This window comes from Coffea eugenioides, unplaced genomic scaffold, assembly GCF_003713205.1.
Source record: "Coffea eugenioides isolate CCC68of unplaced genomic scaffold, Ceug_1.0 ScVebR1_97;HRSCAF=451, whole genome shotgun sequence".
NCBI classification, from domain to species: domain Eukaryota; kingdom Viridiplantae; phylum Streptophyta; class Magnoliopsida; order Gentianales; family Rubiaceae; genus Coffea; species Coffea eugenioides.
In genome coordinates, this window is record NW_020864863.1 from 408,066 (window position 1) to 425,484 (window position 17,419).

At 36.4% G+C, this 17,419-nt stretch overlaps 1 pseudogene; it reads right to left on the reverse strand.

Annotated features, from left to right (window-relative positions):
• Positions 1-10,461: 10,461 nt before the first annotated feature.
• LOC113759191 lies at positions 10,462-12,891 on the reverse strand (annotated as a pseudogene).
• Between the last annotated feature and the right edge of the window lie 4,528 nt (positions 12,892-17,419).

The window sequence follows — 17,419 nt, forward strand, 5'->3', positions numbered from 1 at the left end:
TGTAAACCCTATTTCGGAGGTTGGATAATAAATTTGTGTTTGTGAATTATGGATTGATGTAACTAGATACGAACGACCTTATTCCTTGGTTCTAGAGCGTGTGATGTCTAAGGGCCATAGATTGGAGATTTTTAAGTTCCTTGTTGTCTCTGAAGTTAATGTGGTAGATGTTGACTTATTTTGAAAGGAAGCGACATTGTAATAGTTAGGCTATTCTTCGATAGGATTTGGGTTAGTGTGCGTGCGTGAGTCCTGGCGAGAGCTGGGCAGACGGCCCGCCAACCCTTTGGTTCGCCTCAGGGGGAAGTGGGGTCGCCACAAGCACCCTCATCTTGCATGCCCACGTCCAGCTCCTCCTCCACACGACCCCCACCTGTCTCCCGCAATTCATCACTGCAAGAGACCTGGCCAGCTGCAATATCGTTAAGCTCCACCATGTTGCCGTCCCTTGGGGGACTGTTATTGTCCCTTGGAAGTATCTTCTTCTCAACATGCACCACATTCGGACGTAACTCAGGATGTTTAACATGACATTCAGATTAAGTATACCCCTAGCGATAACAGTGGGCGCAATATTTTGGCATAGACTCCGGTTGGAGCGGCTGCCAAAAACCGTGGTCTTCCCCCAGCAAAAGCCACACACGAGGCGGAAGTTCCTTCAGGAGGTCAACCTCCACACAAACCCGAGCCACACTCGGACGAGATAGCGCGGCCATCGCAGCATCAATGAACAGAGGTCTTCCCACACAGGACACAATCTGGAGCAAGCACTGCTTGTCAAACAGATGCACAGGCAACTTAGGGAGGCTAAACCACACAGGAGCTAACGAAAACTCCTTGTCGACATGAAAGGCAGGCGTCCACTTGAACACTCGCATAGCACTGCCGGCTACATACCATACAGCTCTGGTCCAAACCCGCAAGAAATCCTCCTCAATGTGGAGCCTGATCAACACATGTCTGCTGTCCAACAACCCAATGGAAAAGGAACCCTTCAAGTCAAGAGAAAGGAAGAACTTCCTGATGTCCTCTATGGGAGATCTGTTGCGAGCGAACTTACCGACAAGAGTAAAGTAGAAAGGCTGCGCAACTGTCTCAATGACATCGTGTGACAGCCCCACGTCTCCCTAGGGCGAACCCTAGGGTATCAGCGGCTGCCTGCCCAGCTCTCGCTAGGATTCAGTCGTTCAAAGAACTAATATCATCAATGAAACGGATGGAACATCTTCCAATACAGGGAATTAAAACCCTAATTAAAACATAATCACTATTTCAACGTTCCAGCTTAGTATATGTATCAACACATGTCAACTTACCACTCCACACTCAAAATTACATAGCATAAGTCATACTTAAAAATTTAAGCTTACAGGTCTGCTTAAACAAAAGTTACAACCTCAAAACGCAAGTACGAGCAAAATAAAGCTAGAAAGCTCTTGATCAAGTCCCTTCCTGATCTGTTAAGGAAAACAAAGGGAATGGGGTGAGCTAAAGCCCAATGAGGTTCCAAGTAAAAACAAGTAAACACATAGTCACATAAGGTCACAAAATAACCAAATAAGCATCGTACAGTAGAATAACAATTAATCACAGTTCAATTCAAGGATACAGGTGGCTTTCAAAAGCCAAAGATCCACTTGAGCTTGATCATAATTGCCTCCTGTTGACACTCCGTCAACACTTGTATGCACAGTATAAAAGGGTTCGTAGAATACCTCTTTCACCAGTCTCCGTCCACCAATCAACTCCCTACTGGACCCGCACTCCATAACAGTAGTTTGGTAATACTAGAGTATACCAATTTCCAGTGTACAGTAAACAATCCTCAAGGTTTATCGGCCTTCTCGACCAAACCCTTGCTGGCTCGATACGACCGACTCACCTATGAGGTTGGGTACCGAAACGGTAACAGTAGTTGATGGGATATCACCCAAACAACTCAATCACAGGCATTCATAGAGATATCACATCTCATAATAACTATATATATAACTTCAGTGAAAACAAGAGAGATCGAGTGCGGTAAAGTACACACTCGCCTCCATTTTATCAAAACAGTGTTTCGCCCCAATAGTTATCAATCAAGTATTTCAAAAATTTCACATAACAGGTAGCAGGTAGTGGAACACTCACCTGTCAAGGAAAAGTAGCAATCGACGTCAATCGTCTCAGTTACGATCACCTTCATTTCCCAAACCTAGGTCAACGAGTGAAATCATTAACAATTGGATTCGCTCCTTACTAAAGTATAGGTTCATTAAGAAACCGAGTGAGTAGTCTAGGCTACTTAATTCGGCATGCAATAAGGTCCATAACATGGTAAAAGTTCATGAGAAAATGAGTTTAGTGTGTACATGAAAACTCGGCAAAAGAAATGTTTCATTTAGGCTTGAAGGTTCCTTATTCGGATTAAACAGTCTTGCCCGGCAGTCTCGGGAAAATGGTTATAATTCACTGTAGAAAAGTCAGATTTAGGTTCCATCGGTTCCGTTAGAAACTAGGTTCATAAGGCTATATTTGTGTAGAAGAAACCATTTCCAAAATCCAAACATAAGTGGTTCAAAATTAAGCAACCAAATGAATTTTCTGGACAGTCTCGGATGAACAGCAACAACCGGGCAGCCAACTTTCAAGACTTGCCACGAATCGCTGGGGACGAAACAGAAAATGAACTTGGTACCATTTTAAAGCTCTAAGAGTCTACATTCAAATGCCACAAATGGCACTCAATTCCGATCATTGAGTAAAACGTTATGACCTTCACAAGATCACTGGTCAGAAAATTCCTGGACCTAGTCCAGTTTTGCCTCTTCGCTCATAACTCAAGATTTATCCAACCAAATTGGCTAATTTTTTGTAGACAACCTCCACACACATAACCCAACATATGTCCCTCACACTTGTAGCCAAATTAGGCACGAGATTATCAAAGCAAAACAGGGCAGCAAGCCCTTGAAATTTTCGGACAGCACCTCCCCAACTTTTCTAACTTTCAACCTTTCATGATTTGTACTCCAATCACATAACAAGTATTAGATCTACTAAAAAGGGGTTCAAAAACATGTTAATACCTCATACACACACATGAACAAGGGCTAGGAATTTCATCAAACACATGGCGTGCATACTAACAAGCTTTACCACTACTTAATTGATTCATGGGACTAACCCCAAATATCAACCATTGCAATTCATCATTAAGGCTTAAAGTGGATGATAACATCATAAAACCCTAATTTAAAGATTACTTACCTCACTTACAAGTTGCCCAAGTCACCAATCAATCCACCACAATGGAAACTTTAAGCTTGGAATAACCTCAAGGATTGAAGAAAGTTGTCTCACAACTCTAGATCTTTCTCCTTTGGATTTTTGTTCTTGATTTACTAGGGTTAAAAGCAAGTGTATGGAGCTCTCTCTCTCTCTTTTTTTTTGCTAAGGGGTTCAGCCATCTAAGGGAAGAAAAGAGCCATGTTTAGTTTTTATTTTGTCTTCTAATCCTTAGTCAAACAAACCCATGGCTAGGGTTTTGCCACATGGCTCCATTATTGTCCTAACCTTTCTTAATCTTTGATTAATGCCATTCTTACCTTTCCAAATGCACCAATAATTATTCAACACCTCTAATCTCTCACATAAAGTCTCTACCACTAATAAAAGAACACTTGGACAATTACAAGTGGTGAATTATTTACAGCCTAGCTCAAGGAAATATTTTACTTCAAGTAAAATGAATTGAAATGAAATGCACGGAAATTATTATAACACCTAGAAAATAATTTGTAAGGGCATATATTAAATAGTCTAAATCTTAGAATAGGGCATATAAATGAGGAAAATTACGGTTTAAAGAGGGGGTTCTCACACATCGCGTGCAAAGGAAACGGCTGGCTCACCTTTATGGGTTGACACCGCCGCTGCCACAGGAATGCGCTGCTAAGACGAAAACAACGTAGTGAAGGACTTAGCCCGAAAGGTGGGAGATACGGATGGTTGCCCACCTTCACCAAAATGTTGGGTAGCCACTGCTGCCATCGGCGGGCTTGCCGGAGTCAGCCTGGGCGGTGCGACGGCTAGGGTTTACTTGGTGCAGAAAATTTCCTGAAAAAGTCGCTAACAGGGCTTCCGTCCTTGATACGGATATGAAGATCACTTGATGGTTGCCTAATATATTTCTTATGTGAGGTTTTTTTTTCTTTTTTTTTTTTAGTATAAGCGGGAGGACTCGAATCCGAAACCGCTTGCTTACACTCCCTCCCCCCATACCACCCAACCCAACCCTCCCCCCGTGCATTATTTTTGAAAAATAATGAGATTTAATAAATGTGTATTAGTACAAAACAAACAAAAGGAAAGAAAAATTCTAAGGAATTAATGTAATTCAAAAAATCTACAAAAACAAAAAGAAAGGAGTTGGAGGTTCAATGGGAAAATTAGGCCAAAAAAATCTTCTCAAATATATAGAATAGAAAATGTTTTTGTTTTTGAAGTTTAATAATCTCTAATTTTGTCGTAAGCACATCTATTTGTTTCCATATTAACCTATTTTTTTAATCCCAACTTATTGAATTACTATAATCAGGTAATAAATGTATGTCTAATAGTTATTCAATTCGGGCCAAACGAACGGTTCAATAGGTTTACCCCTAGATTACTAATCTATCTATTGACTCTTCAAGTAAAGTAAAACTTTATAAATTAATAATTTTGGGACCATAAAAATTCCATTAATTTAAAGACATATTAATTAATTTAACAAATTTACTTAAAATTCAAAAAAGGCACTCATTTAATCAACTAAAGTTTTATCTTATTTTAGTAAAAATATGAGATATTCTATTAATAAATGAGGCTAAAAATCTAATAAATATGAATCAATTCATATCTACTTAATTTGCAAGTACGATTTGATTTCTATTAATGTCTTCAATGTACACACGCAACTAACATCATTTCTCTAAATATTATCAAGAGATCAAAAAGACTTAGGAATACTAAGTGATAGATGTTCACTTCTATTTTATTAAATAGATAGAATGAATTAGATTAACAATATTATTTATATAAATGATAAGGAAGTTTTCTTATAATAAACAAACATAAAATTTTCTGGCATACCTCATTATTAAACTTTGGCTTCCTATCTAAAAGATTTCCATAAATCTATAATAGTATTTTAGGAAAATATGATGTATAATTTTAGTAAATAATTTACGGTATGAATGGGACCAAAAGATTATGTAAGATCTTCAAAAAAAATTATTATCTTCTTATTTTATTAAAATTGTTAATTTAGCTTGACAGCCCAAATTGAGATTGAAAAATTTATTATTTAATAGAGATTATTAATTTATAAGTACTAATTTATAGAAATTTACTATACTTGATGTTTCAACGGGATGAAACATTTGAGAAGGAAAAATACATTTTCATTCTCAATGTTTGGGGCTGTGGGCTTATTTGGTCCCTAATGTTTCAACTAAATACATTTCATCCTCATAATTTCATTCATAATTGGAAAATTTTGGCATGAGGAAATCAGAAAAGTTAATATTCAAAAGTGAGGTCTAACTTTTGAGGAATTCATAAGAACGGTATTAGTATTAAGCATTGGTCATTAAATAATAAAGAGAAAAATGCAGTTTTGGTACCCAAACTTTGACATATGAGGAATTTTAGTTCCCAAACTTTGGACAAGAGCAAATTTGGTACCCAATCTTTCAACTTTTGAACACATTTAGCGCCCTTGATGGATGTTGCTCAAATTGCTATAAAAAAAAGTCACATAACAGTCACTTGTCTGGCAACTATTGTATAAAAAATGTCAAAAAAATGTAAAATTTAGTCCTTAAACTTATTACTTAGTGTTAGAAGGATATTTTACTTTTTTTAGGTTTTTTTTATACAATAGTTGCCAGACATGTAACTATCATGTGACTCTTTCCGGTAGCAATTTAGAAAAAAATCATCAAGGATACTAAATGTGCTAAAAAGTTGAAAACTTGGGCATCATATTTGCTTTTATCCAAAGTTTAGGGACTAAAACTGCTCATGAGTCAAAATTTGGATACCAAAACTACATTTTTCTCAATTATAAAAATACTAGGTCTCAACTTCAATTACTTAATTACCCACTCAAAAGGAAGGCAAGTGTGGAAGAGATTATGTCAGTTCTACCACCAAGGGCAAGCTCTCCCTCTTATGAAAGAGGATGATTTACAGTTCTTTGCTGTTATCGCTTATTATGATAAGTGTATTATAAACTTCAGTTTCTTTTTAATTGCCCTATAGCTCATCAATTCTAATGGGCTTTAGTCCAAATTTGAATTAGTCCAAACTTGAAAAGATTAGATCCTATAAAATGTATTTAATTGTGACAGCCCCACTTTCCCCTAAGGCGAACCAAAGAGGTTAGCGGACTGCCTGCCCAGCTCTCGCCAGGACTAACGGTGCAGTATAGAGCGATCTTTCACGTTCCGGAACTTATAACGCGCGCAAATAAGGCAAAAGGGCAAAATAACCCAAAATAAAAGAAAATGAAACCCGGAGTCGGCCATGAATAGTAACCGACTCGTCCGAACCCAACCAAACATCGAATTACATAAACCACATAACATTTAGCCTTTACAAACCAAAATGACATTTAAAAGTGATACAAAAGTCGCTACATATATGGTTTGCCAAAACAAAAGTGAAAACGGCCCTAATGATACATTTAGGGTCCCATTTTATATACAATACAAAAGAGTCATTCATCTAGTTCATTCGGCAACCATTTATCAAAATTCATTCCAAAAGAGTCATATTCCTGTAAGGAAAACAAAAGGAACGGGGTGAGCTAATTGCCCAGTGAGAATACAACTCAAGCAACCAAGTTCATGGATACCTCAAGCTTAACAGTCCAATTTACCAAAATAAATAAAGCCACACATTAATAATGAGGATAAAAGGATACGGGTGGCTCTCAAGAGCCCTTTTCCTCGTTTGAATTCTTGATCGGTCTCATTGACTCTCCGTCAATGTTTGAAAAGTAACCAACTGTAGACTCCTCTTCTCTCCCATTCCTTCCACCAAACATCCCCCTACCGGGCCCGCACTCCAAACACTTGTAACTGTGGTATTACTCGAGTATACCGGAATCAAGAGTCTCTCATACTACAAGATTCCTTATAACTTTACCCAAGGCTCATTAATTGTCACGACCAAACCCTTGTCGGCTCGATTCAATCAACTACCAATGGGGTTGAGCTCAATGATAACATTTGTAGTCGTTGGATACTTGTCCAATCGATATCAAGTCATGTATTTCATTTCATCTATCAGTTCATATAACTTTCCAATAACTTTCCAATAACTTTTCAATAACATGTGAAACAATAAGTGAGAGTGATAAAGTACACTCTCACATCAATCCATTAACATACAACATCTCAAGTTCAAATATCAAAGCCATATAATAGCACACAAGTGAGTAGTACACTCACCAATCAATTAAGTGCTATTTCATGCACTTCCGTCAGGAGAATGTCGTGAGCTATCGTCACGCCCTAGAACATGTAAACAAATACCATAAGACTCGATAACGAGTCATAAAGTCAAACCAATTATCGCCCAATAGGGTTTCATGCATGGAAATTCAAGGGTTAAATACTTAACCTTTACTCAAGTCGAGAATATAGTTTTCTAAATCTCGAGTAAAAATTCGGGCAGCATGCCCTTTGTGTTTACCAAATTTTCCAGCCATAAGGCTTCATTATTTTTTCTTCAATCACAACCCAACAACACACATATAAGCATTTCATGTCAAGAGCCGTTCCATAGCTCACAATATCATAAAACAAGAAACCATACCGAGCCATAAACAACACCAATTCACAACCCCAATAGGGTTTTATAAACATATACAAGCATGAAAGCAAACCAGAAATTAAGAAAGGCTTTAATGTTGGCCTTGATAAGAAAACCGGTTTTGACGTCATAATGCGGTAATGGCACAACTCTCACTACAATTATCGGTTAGGGGTGTAAGACCCACCGTTTCGAAGCTATGAAACAGGGATACAACAATGTAGAAGGTCACTCAATCCAGTTCCTGACCCAACTAGGTCAAAAATGCCAAACACTAAACCAGAATCACCAAAACAGGTTTGCAAAACACAGAAAACTGTAATCGGTATATCTCAGTCCATACAAGTCCAAATGCCGAAATTCCAAAGGAATAAGTTATTTAAGACATCCAGCTACATTTCATCAGAAGACACAAACTCCAAAATCCAAACCAATTCCAGTCAAAACAGGCAATTACTATCGCAGTTCGGACATTCTGTGCACCAAAAACAGCAACAGTAAAAACGGCATAACTCACTCTACACTTGTCCAATTGCCCTGAAATTTTGCAGGCACACTAAACTCATCAATACCTACAACTTTCATGTTTTGAGCAAAGTCCAATTCGGCCTCTAGCTATGACCTAAAATTTCGGACAGAATAGGGGTTCAAGAACCCTAACTTTTCACATTTCATTCCAAATCCAAAATTGATTGCATTTAACAACAATTCACACCTACTAGAGCCAAAGCCCCTTATTACCAACCATCATACTAGTCCAAAACATCAAAATCATATGAAACCAGAAAATTCATCATAAAATGGAAAACTTCACCAAATCAAGCCAAACCAAGAAATAAATCATATAATCCAACACTCAAGCCTCTTCTAAGCATAATATAACCATCATTAGGTGTAGTAGGGTGTTCAAGCATCACTTACCAAGAAATTAAGAGAGATAGAGAGGTTGGCCACCTTAGAGCTTCAAAACAATTTCACCAAGTCACTTACTAGCACCTAATGGAGTGATTTTATGGAGCAAATCTAAGTTTAATTGGTTGGAATGGAAGATTGAGATAGTTTGCAGCTTGTAAATTGAAGAAGTTTTTCTTCCTTGTCCAAGAGAGAGAATCGGCCAACAAGAGGTAAGAAAGAATGAATTTTTAGTCAATTTTTGAGATATTTAATCCATGATAAGAAAAGTCAAAAATGTCCAACAAGTGGACCAAACACATAGTGCCACTTGGCACTTCATTTAATGCCTTCCTATCACTTGGTTCCTCTCACATCAATGCCATGTCACCCTCTACTTATCTCTTAACACCCGATAAATTTCCACCAGTATCCGAAACTTAACCTTATTGGCCGAATTTTGCCGTACTTTTCGCACTAGTGGGTCCCACGTCCAAAATATATTCTTAATTTTCTAAAAACTCACCAATACTAGAAAAATCATCTAAAAACTATAATTACTCATAAAATCTACCAGAAAAATATTCCTAGGCCCGAAAATGCAGAAAACATGCAATTAAGGGGAAATAAACCCTAGGAAAATAATTAGGGTTTTACGGGTTCTCACATTAATTATATGGAATTAAAAAATATTAGGGATAATTTGAGAAACCTCCCCTAAGGTTTTGGACAATTTCATTCGGCTCCCCTAAGGTTTACATAATAACAAGGACCTTCCTTGGTGTGATAAAAAGATAACAATGCCCTTCATTAATTGTCAACTCATTAAAAAACTCTATGAAAAATTAAAACTCTCTCATCTCTTTTCAACCAATAACTCAATTTATAGTTTTTTCCATTTAACTCTTTATCCTCTTCCTTCCACATTTATTTTCCTTCCAAATTTATTTATTTATTCTTATCGATCAAATGTGTACTGCCCCCACTAACAAAACCGCCATACACACCAACCACTAGTGCTTACTTATCTTGGTGTCTATTCCTACACTACAACAAAAATGACCTTTAACGGCATTTAAAGGTGTTAGTATGGATAATCTAAACTGACACTTTACCTTTCTTCACACCTCGGACGAGTGTCATCCCTTCCAATGTGGGGATAGGTCCGTAGCATTCAAATGTGTCAGGAATATTATGCTGTTATAGCATCCCATCTGCCAGCCAAAATCCTTTTTTTTTTTTATAATCGAAAGTGTCAAGATAGCTGTAGTACCACATTAGGATATTGTTTTAGAAGCTGAGCTATGCTGACACTTTTAATTGCCAGAAGTTTTTTTTTTTATATAGAAGCAACTTGCAGGTAGTGCTCCCTGCTGTACATTCCTTCAATCAGAAACCCAAAGGACTTCTAAAATTATCCCAAAGAGCAGAATGCATATAGTAATTTAAAAGTAAAAGTCAATGCTCAAATATAATTTGTTGAACTAAAAGTGGGTAACAAGTACTAAAATCCCAAACAAGTACTAAAAGATTGCACCACAGTTTAGTGACAAGTCATGCTGTTGCCACAAAGAATCTTGCAACTATTTCTTGTTACTTGTCCGAGGCTCGATAAACTGATCTATGAGGTACTAGTAAAATACTGGAGGTCCCTGAAATGATGAACATGCATCTTTCGTTTACCGCACAAACTGCAACATCCAGCTGACAAGGAACTCCTCTCTATTGACTTGTATCTTTTATGATATTTTCAAGTACTTCATTTGGGATAGGAATGTACAAGCAATCCTGGCCTTCTGTATCCCTTTTGGTCTTGACCAAATCATGATCCTTAAATTCTGTCAAATGAGAATTCAGAGTAATCTGGCTACTAACCAGAAACGCTCTCGGCAGGTCGCGTACAGTTATTAACTGGCATCCCTAGAGAAAATATTCAGGATAAATAACTTTGATTTTTGTTGCAAAATGCTGTCGAAAAGAAAAACAAGTAAGCCAGTCACTTGCCTTCTTCATCTAGATTGGCCAGCTGATGTTCTGCTAGCACTTTAAAAACACTTTGAGCATTGGGCGTCAAACTCGGCAAGACAATTGAAGCTGTCTTGACATTCTGGGAGCTCCCACCTTGAGCAAGAATGAGAGGCAAAAACATTCCTTCGACCTTATATGGAGCAAAGGTAGGAACATGATGCCAATACCAGTTGAACTGCGTGTGAACCATCTTCTTATCCCACACTAGCAGACCAAAATTAGTACTCTTAGCATTTTCAATAGCAAATATAACATAGAAACATGCGAATCATTGATCACATAGGCCGAGTAGCACGTACTGATACAAATGGTCAACAAATGTAAGGTCCTTTTGCAGCTAGCGTAACCTACTGCTAACTTAAATTAGCAAAACAGATAAAATACTTACAAAGAAGTGCATTTACATGGTCGATGGAAGCAACCACACGGATATTGGAACAAGCAGCAATTCTTGCAATATATTGCTATGCGTCATGATCATGCAACCCAGGCCCATCAATATTGTGGACAGGAACACAGATAAAAGAATCACTGTCCTCCAGGTGATGTTGATCCAAAAATGCTATTAAATCATCCATTGATCGAGTGTAAATGGTTGTTGGTGCTTATGCAAACTCCTGGATGTAAACTTCTGTTCGGCTTTCAATTGATCGCCTAGAAGCTCAGGTAAGGTTATAACAACCTACCATGTGGAATAACAATGCTTGTATCACAAACAAAGACCATTCTACTTCTATCTGCAGAGAAGACATATATTATAGTAAAAGAGAAGAATTGGATCCTGCCTTTTACGGGTGAAAACCCACATATAAAGCATCAGCATGAAAATGATGGTAGAAGCACCAGCATGATCAGCCAGAACAGTGTTCGATACCAAGCATCCCTTAAGCTAAAGAATCATATGCTAGCAAAATTTAATCTTATTTCACACAAACATAACCATAGAAGTTGTCCAAGTTCAAAGTTATAAACTCGTACATCAGATCAAAGCAATTCTTCGAAATCAGGATTAAGGGATCATGCAAAATCTGGTAAGAACCTCACCAAAGGCAACCACGACAAGGAGACAAATTAAAGTTTCGGCATTCCATCTATATACTCTCTCACATGAAAAGATAACTTTTAACTGCTATCCAAACAGCATGATAAACTAGTGCTGATTGTATCACCAATTCAACATCACAGATGCATCAGAAGCTACAATCACCATGACTCAAGCCTCTCAAATATCCATGTAAGACTCATTATTAATACACCCCTATGCTGCCAAAGCCTACCGGTACTTCTTATAACACTCAACAAACTGAATCAGTTCCCAGTGATTACCAAGCACTAAAGGAAATTATACAAGTCTACATTCGGGTAGCGAATAAATCAAGCTATGACTTATAAAGCCTAATCATTCTACGGCTTTATCAGCAATGATGAACTTAAAACTCTGAAAATTAGTTGAAACTTCAACAAAAATCCTGCACTGAAATAGAATACAAAGCATATAGGGGTGGTGAAGTTGATGTACCTGCTTGAGATTTATGGACTGAAGATAACCATTAATTACAACAACAGAATACTCAGCCAATGCAGTCGAAGCAAAATCTTCAAGCAATGTTCTTTTTGACCCAAACCCATACATCAAAAGCCCAAATCCACACCTGTTAATTATCCAGCATAATCTAAAATTAGTACCCAACATTTCTACAATGACAGTCTAAATCAATACATTCACAAAAATAATTAAAAACACTACATATATATTTATATCCCTCCGCACCTTAACTCACAAACCCACTCTTGATACGAGCTCTTGTAACTTTTGCTTAATTCATCAATTTCTTTCTCATGTTTTTGCTCAATATTGGCCGGGGCTTCCCTTAGCTCCAGCATTATTCAGTAAGGAAAAGGCCCAAAAAGGTAACTCTTTTTGCAGGAAACCACCAACCAAAATTTACATATAGCAAAATGGCAGAGTATAACCTGTTCATCGACGACATCGACATCTGCGAGCTTGTGGCTGGATTTCTTACCGGAATTGCCTGATTCTTTTGCCAAGAAATAATTTCTGGAGAATCCGAACTTGTCCTCTTCGATGTCATGTTGTTCTAGTTTTGACGAACCTAAACCCATGAGAGAGAAGAAGTAGGGGCGACGGGATGGCAGAAGTAGGGAGTAGAGGAGAGGAAAGGAGAGGACAGTGACCGAGAAAGGCGGAGGCCAAAAATTGGTAGATCTCGTAAAAAAATTATATCAGATTCAGCCAAAAACATTATACCAGATTCAAGTAGACAATCGAGAGAAATCAATTTAGAGCAAAAAATTATCATGCAATTACATACCTTCAATGGGAAAGCAAGGGTTGTTTGATTGCGGAGAGATTCAATAGAAAAACTCTGAGGGGAAAGCAAAATTTTGGCCAAGAGTTTTGAGAGATAGTTTGCCGAGGGAGAGAGTTTGTGAGAGAGATAAGAAGAAGCAAAATTTCACTGGCAGGCAAAATGAAGTTTTGAGATTTCACTAAGTGTTTTGGCAAAGGAATCTTCCGCCAAAATCAAACGACATCATTTTGTGTTTTAATTTTTTTTTGTGTATCTCACATTTTCTCAAGTGTCATGATAGGGAGTCTAAAGGTACATTATTATTTTATATCAGATAAAATAAAAAAAATTAGAGTACATATTATTGAGTTGATAACAAGTGTCATAATAGAAGTGCTATAATGACACAAACTAACAACTGTCATTATAGACATGTCAGAAAAGACCATTTTTGTTATAGTGCTAATTCTCTCTTTTTCATTATTATTAAATAGTTTTTTGTGCCCACTTTGTTTCCAATTTTTGATAGGCATTAGCAAATTGAAATTGTTAAATGACGAGTAACGATTTCATTATCGAACTAGATAGAGATGAAGACAATTGTCGTGATAAAAAATAAAAAAAAATTAAGGATAGGAAGTGAAACAGGGACTAAATAAATATTATACTGTTGTGATTGTTATGAAAATAAAAGTGTTCCTAATATATATTATAACTGCATTTTGTTTCTATTTTTTATTTGCAATTATTAGTGATGTCAATCTTATAGAGAGAATTTGATTGGTTTTGAACTTTGTGCGGATGAAGTATATTAGATATGGATATTAGTAGTGATGGATTAGACTATTTTGTATTTGAAAAGTGGCAGCCATGGATTGAAATTTAGGGATATTGATAAATATTGCTTCGTATTAAGCAAAATTTGAAATTAATATGAGCTTGTAGGTAAACTTTTGAGTATCTGATGCGGCGTTAGGGCTCAGTCAGTTTATTTTCTATTGTATCTACCGCACGTTGCCTTGGAATCAATAAAAATAATATTTTAACAAAAAAAAAAGAATAATCTACACGAAAAATTTTTAGATAAAAAGGGACATTAGAACAAAGGTAAGTATTTACTTAGTAGTAATTTAGATGTTGATGATTAGGCAATGGTGATAACAAATACGGATGAATGAAATAAAGATAGTGAACCATTTTTTCCTTTTTTATTTTATTGTGAATTATAACCCAAGGGTATTATAGGATTTTTTAGAAAAGTCTAGTCTTTTGGACCTAGAATGTTACTTAAACAATGAAAATAGGGGATGTAGGTGTAATTTTTAGAACTTGAAAGGAATCTTCTGCAATTGTTAAAAATCTCAGGGGAGGTATGTGAAATTATCCCAAAATATTATATTATGAAAATAGATACATAACAACTCATCTCAAAATTAGAATTTTACATAACATATATATCTCTTTTTTTGGATTAACATTTGATTATTGTTAACAAATACAAAACTTTCAATACATCTCATTACTTTTGTACACTTAAGTTTAAGGGTTAAATACCAAAAACCCCCCTGTGGTTTGACTAATGTTCACTTTACTTCCCTATGGTTTGGAAACCTACAATTTGACTCCTCGTCGTTTCAACTAAAGTAAAAGTCTGACGGAAAACATCTAAACTAACGTCTGAAAGGAAAATGTCAAAATTACCCCTCTATAAGTCAAACCCTTGGAAGAATGTTTCATGCATTTGAGAATGGGTAAAATACCAAAAACCCCCATGTAGTTTGCCAAATTTACACTTTACTTCCCTATGGTTTGAAAACTTACAATTTAACTCCCTGTCGTTTCACCTAAAGTGAAAGTCTGAAAGAAATACCATTATTGTAGATATTTTTTGTTAGACTTTTACTTTAGTTGAAACGACAGGGAGTTAAATTGTAGGTTTCCAAATCTTAGGGAGGTAAAGTGAACATTAGTCAAACCACAGGTGGGCTTTTGGTATTTAACCCTAAGTTTAATTAACACGGAATTGCTTTCAACGGTACTTTGATGGGCTGGGACACAGTTAGATGCCAACCCATAGTAATTCGAATTGTCCACCAATATTAGGAAAACTTTACCGTGCGTGTTCTTGGTGCATAACTTTACTAAGTTAAATGAACTGAGCTAAGTTATTACCCTCATTTGTGGATCAACGTACAGTACAAATTAACCAAGATCATATAGTCCAAATAAGCCTAACAGATGAGACAGTTCAGTGCATTTTAATCAATATTAGGTCCTTCAGAAAAAAAACCAATATTAGGAAAACTGTACTGTGCGCATCTATAATGTATAATTTTACCAAGTCAAACGAACTGTACTCAGTTATTACCCTCATTTATGGATCAACGCACAATACAAATTAACCAAGATAATATAATCCAAATAAGCCTAATAGATAATACAATTCAATGCATTTTGAACATTTTTTTATTGTATTCAAGCAGGGGATCCATTGAACCTGGTGAGCTGTGAAATTGAAAGCTTTTTTTTTTTTTTTTTTTAAGAAACAGCAACAATATTTCAAGAGAAGAAATGGTCAAAATTATGGTTTATGTAGATCAATTTTCATATGGAAAAATTGTATCAATTGTTTCTCACATATTACTGATGTAAAAATTCAGTCCCTCAAAATAAAAACAAATAGTTTTAATTCCCAACATGTATAATGTGCTTTTTTTTAATCCTCTGACACCTTTTTAGGCCAATTATGGCCAAAATGAGCCACAGATCTATCACATGCTCCGTATTTAAAAGGTAACTTGGTAAATCACTTATTGCATTGACCTAAATGTGAAAAACCAATCTATTTAGTTAAAGCACTTAAAATTGTGGGCTTATATACCTATGACTACTTTTTTACACATTAACATAACGCCTAACCGAGTCAAATAATAAATGTTGGACTAATACATATAATATTGCCAATTTAGATTTTAATACCTAAACATCATTTTATAAATTCCAAATCTTTTAGCTTTCTCTCTTTCTGCTAACCTTTTTTTTATAGAAAAACTGGAAAATTTTATTAAGGTGAAGACAGATCCGCAATAATTGCAGAAGAAAGAAAGATGGTGGAGAAAATCTCCAACTACAAATATCTGAAATAGAACTAGCATTCCTAACTAATAAATGAGCAGCCACATTTAGATTCCTAGGAACCCAATTAGCCTCCCAAGTGACAAAATTTTGTAAACTAACAAAGATATCATCTAACAGCACTTTGTAGGCTGAATTATCAGATTCCATATGTTTAAGCATGTTGATGATTTTCAAAGAGTTACCCTCGAAAATAATCTTAGGAACCTTTAACTGAAGTAATGAGGAAATTGCAGAAGTTGCAACATAGGCTTCAATTACTTTAGGTGAAAAGATACCTAAGATTTTGTGAGAAATACCTGCAACAAAATTGCCCCATTCAACCCTCACAACAACTCCAACTCTAGAGTAGCCGTCTTCATAGAATATTGCACCATCGAAGTTGGCCTTTAGAAAACTTGCAAGGGGCTTTTTCCAATGAAGTAAAGTAGTGGAAGAGCATAGTGGAATGTTTGGAGATGTGTTTGCTTCATGATATTTTTGTAAGAAATTAATAGAGAGAGAGAGAGAGAGAGAGACCAAACTGAGAGGATCATGATAGGAACCATCAAATAAGGCACCATTTCAGTTAAGCCATAGATTCCAAAGAATTATGGCTATCAATTCCATGTCCCGTTTTTTCAAAAGATGAAGAAGGCCAGGCAACCAAGACGAAACTTGATCGGCAGAGTCTAATACTATCTTTAGTGTAAGAAAGCTGAGGGCCTAGGCTTGAATTGCTATTGGACAGCACAAGAAAAGATGATTAACATCAAGATAGACTCCATGACTATTCAACTTGGAAATTGTAGGTAGAATACCTTTGCAAATTCGCCACAAGAATATTTTAACTTTATTTGGTATTTGAGTTTTCACAAGTGGGGCCAAATATCATCCATAGAGCCATTACTCCGTGAAGCTACATCTTGCCAATTTTTAGAGTCTATTTTGTAACGACCCCACCTCCTCCTAGGGCCTACCCTAGAAGTTAGCTGATCGCCTGCTTGGCTCTCGCCAGGATTCATTAATTTCACATTAACTTCAGAGATAACATTTTGATAAACCAAAACCAAATGCTCAAATCTTTTACAATACCAAATTCAATACAAAAGCTTCAACCATAATATGATACTAAAGGATTTACAATCACAAAAGTCTTCACGTTAACTCCCTAAGATCCCTCGTTCGTTCCCCTACCACCAACTCCTGTAAGGAAAACAAAGTTG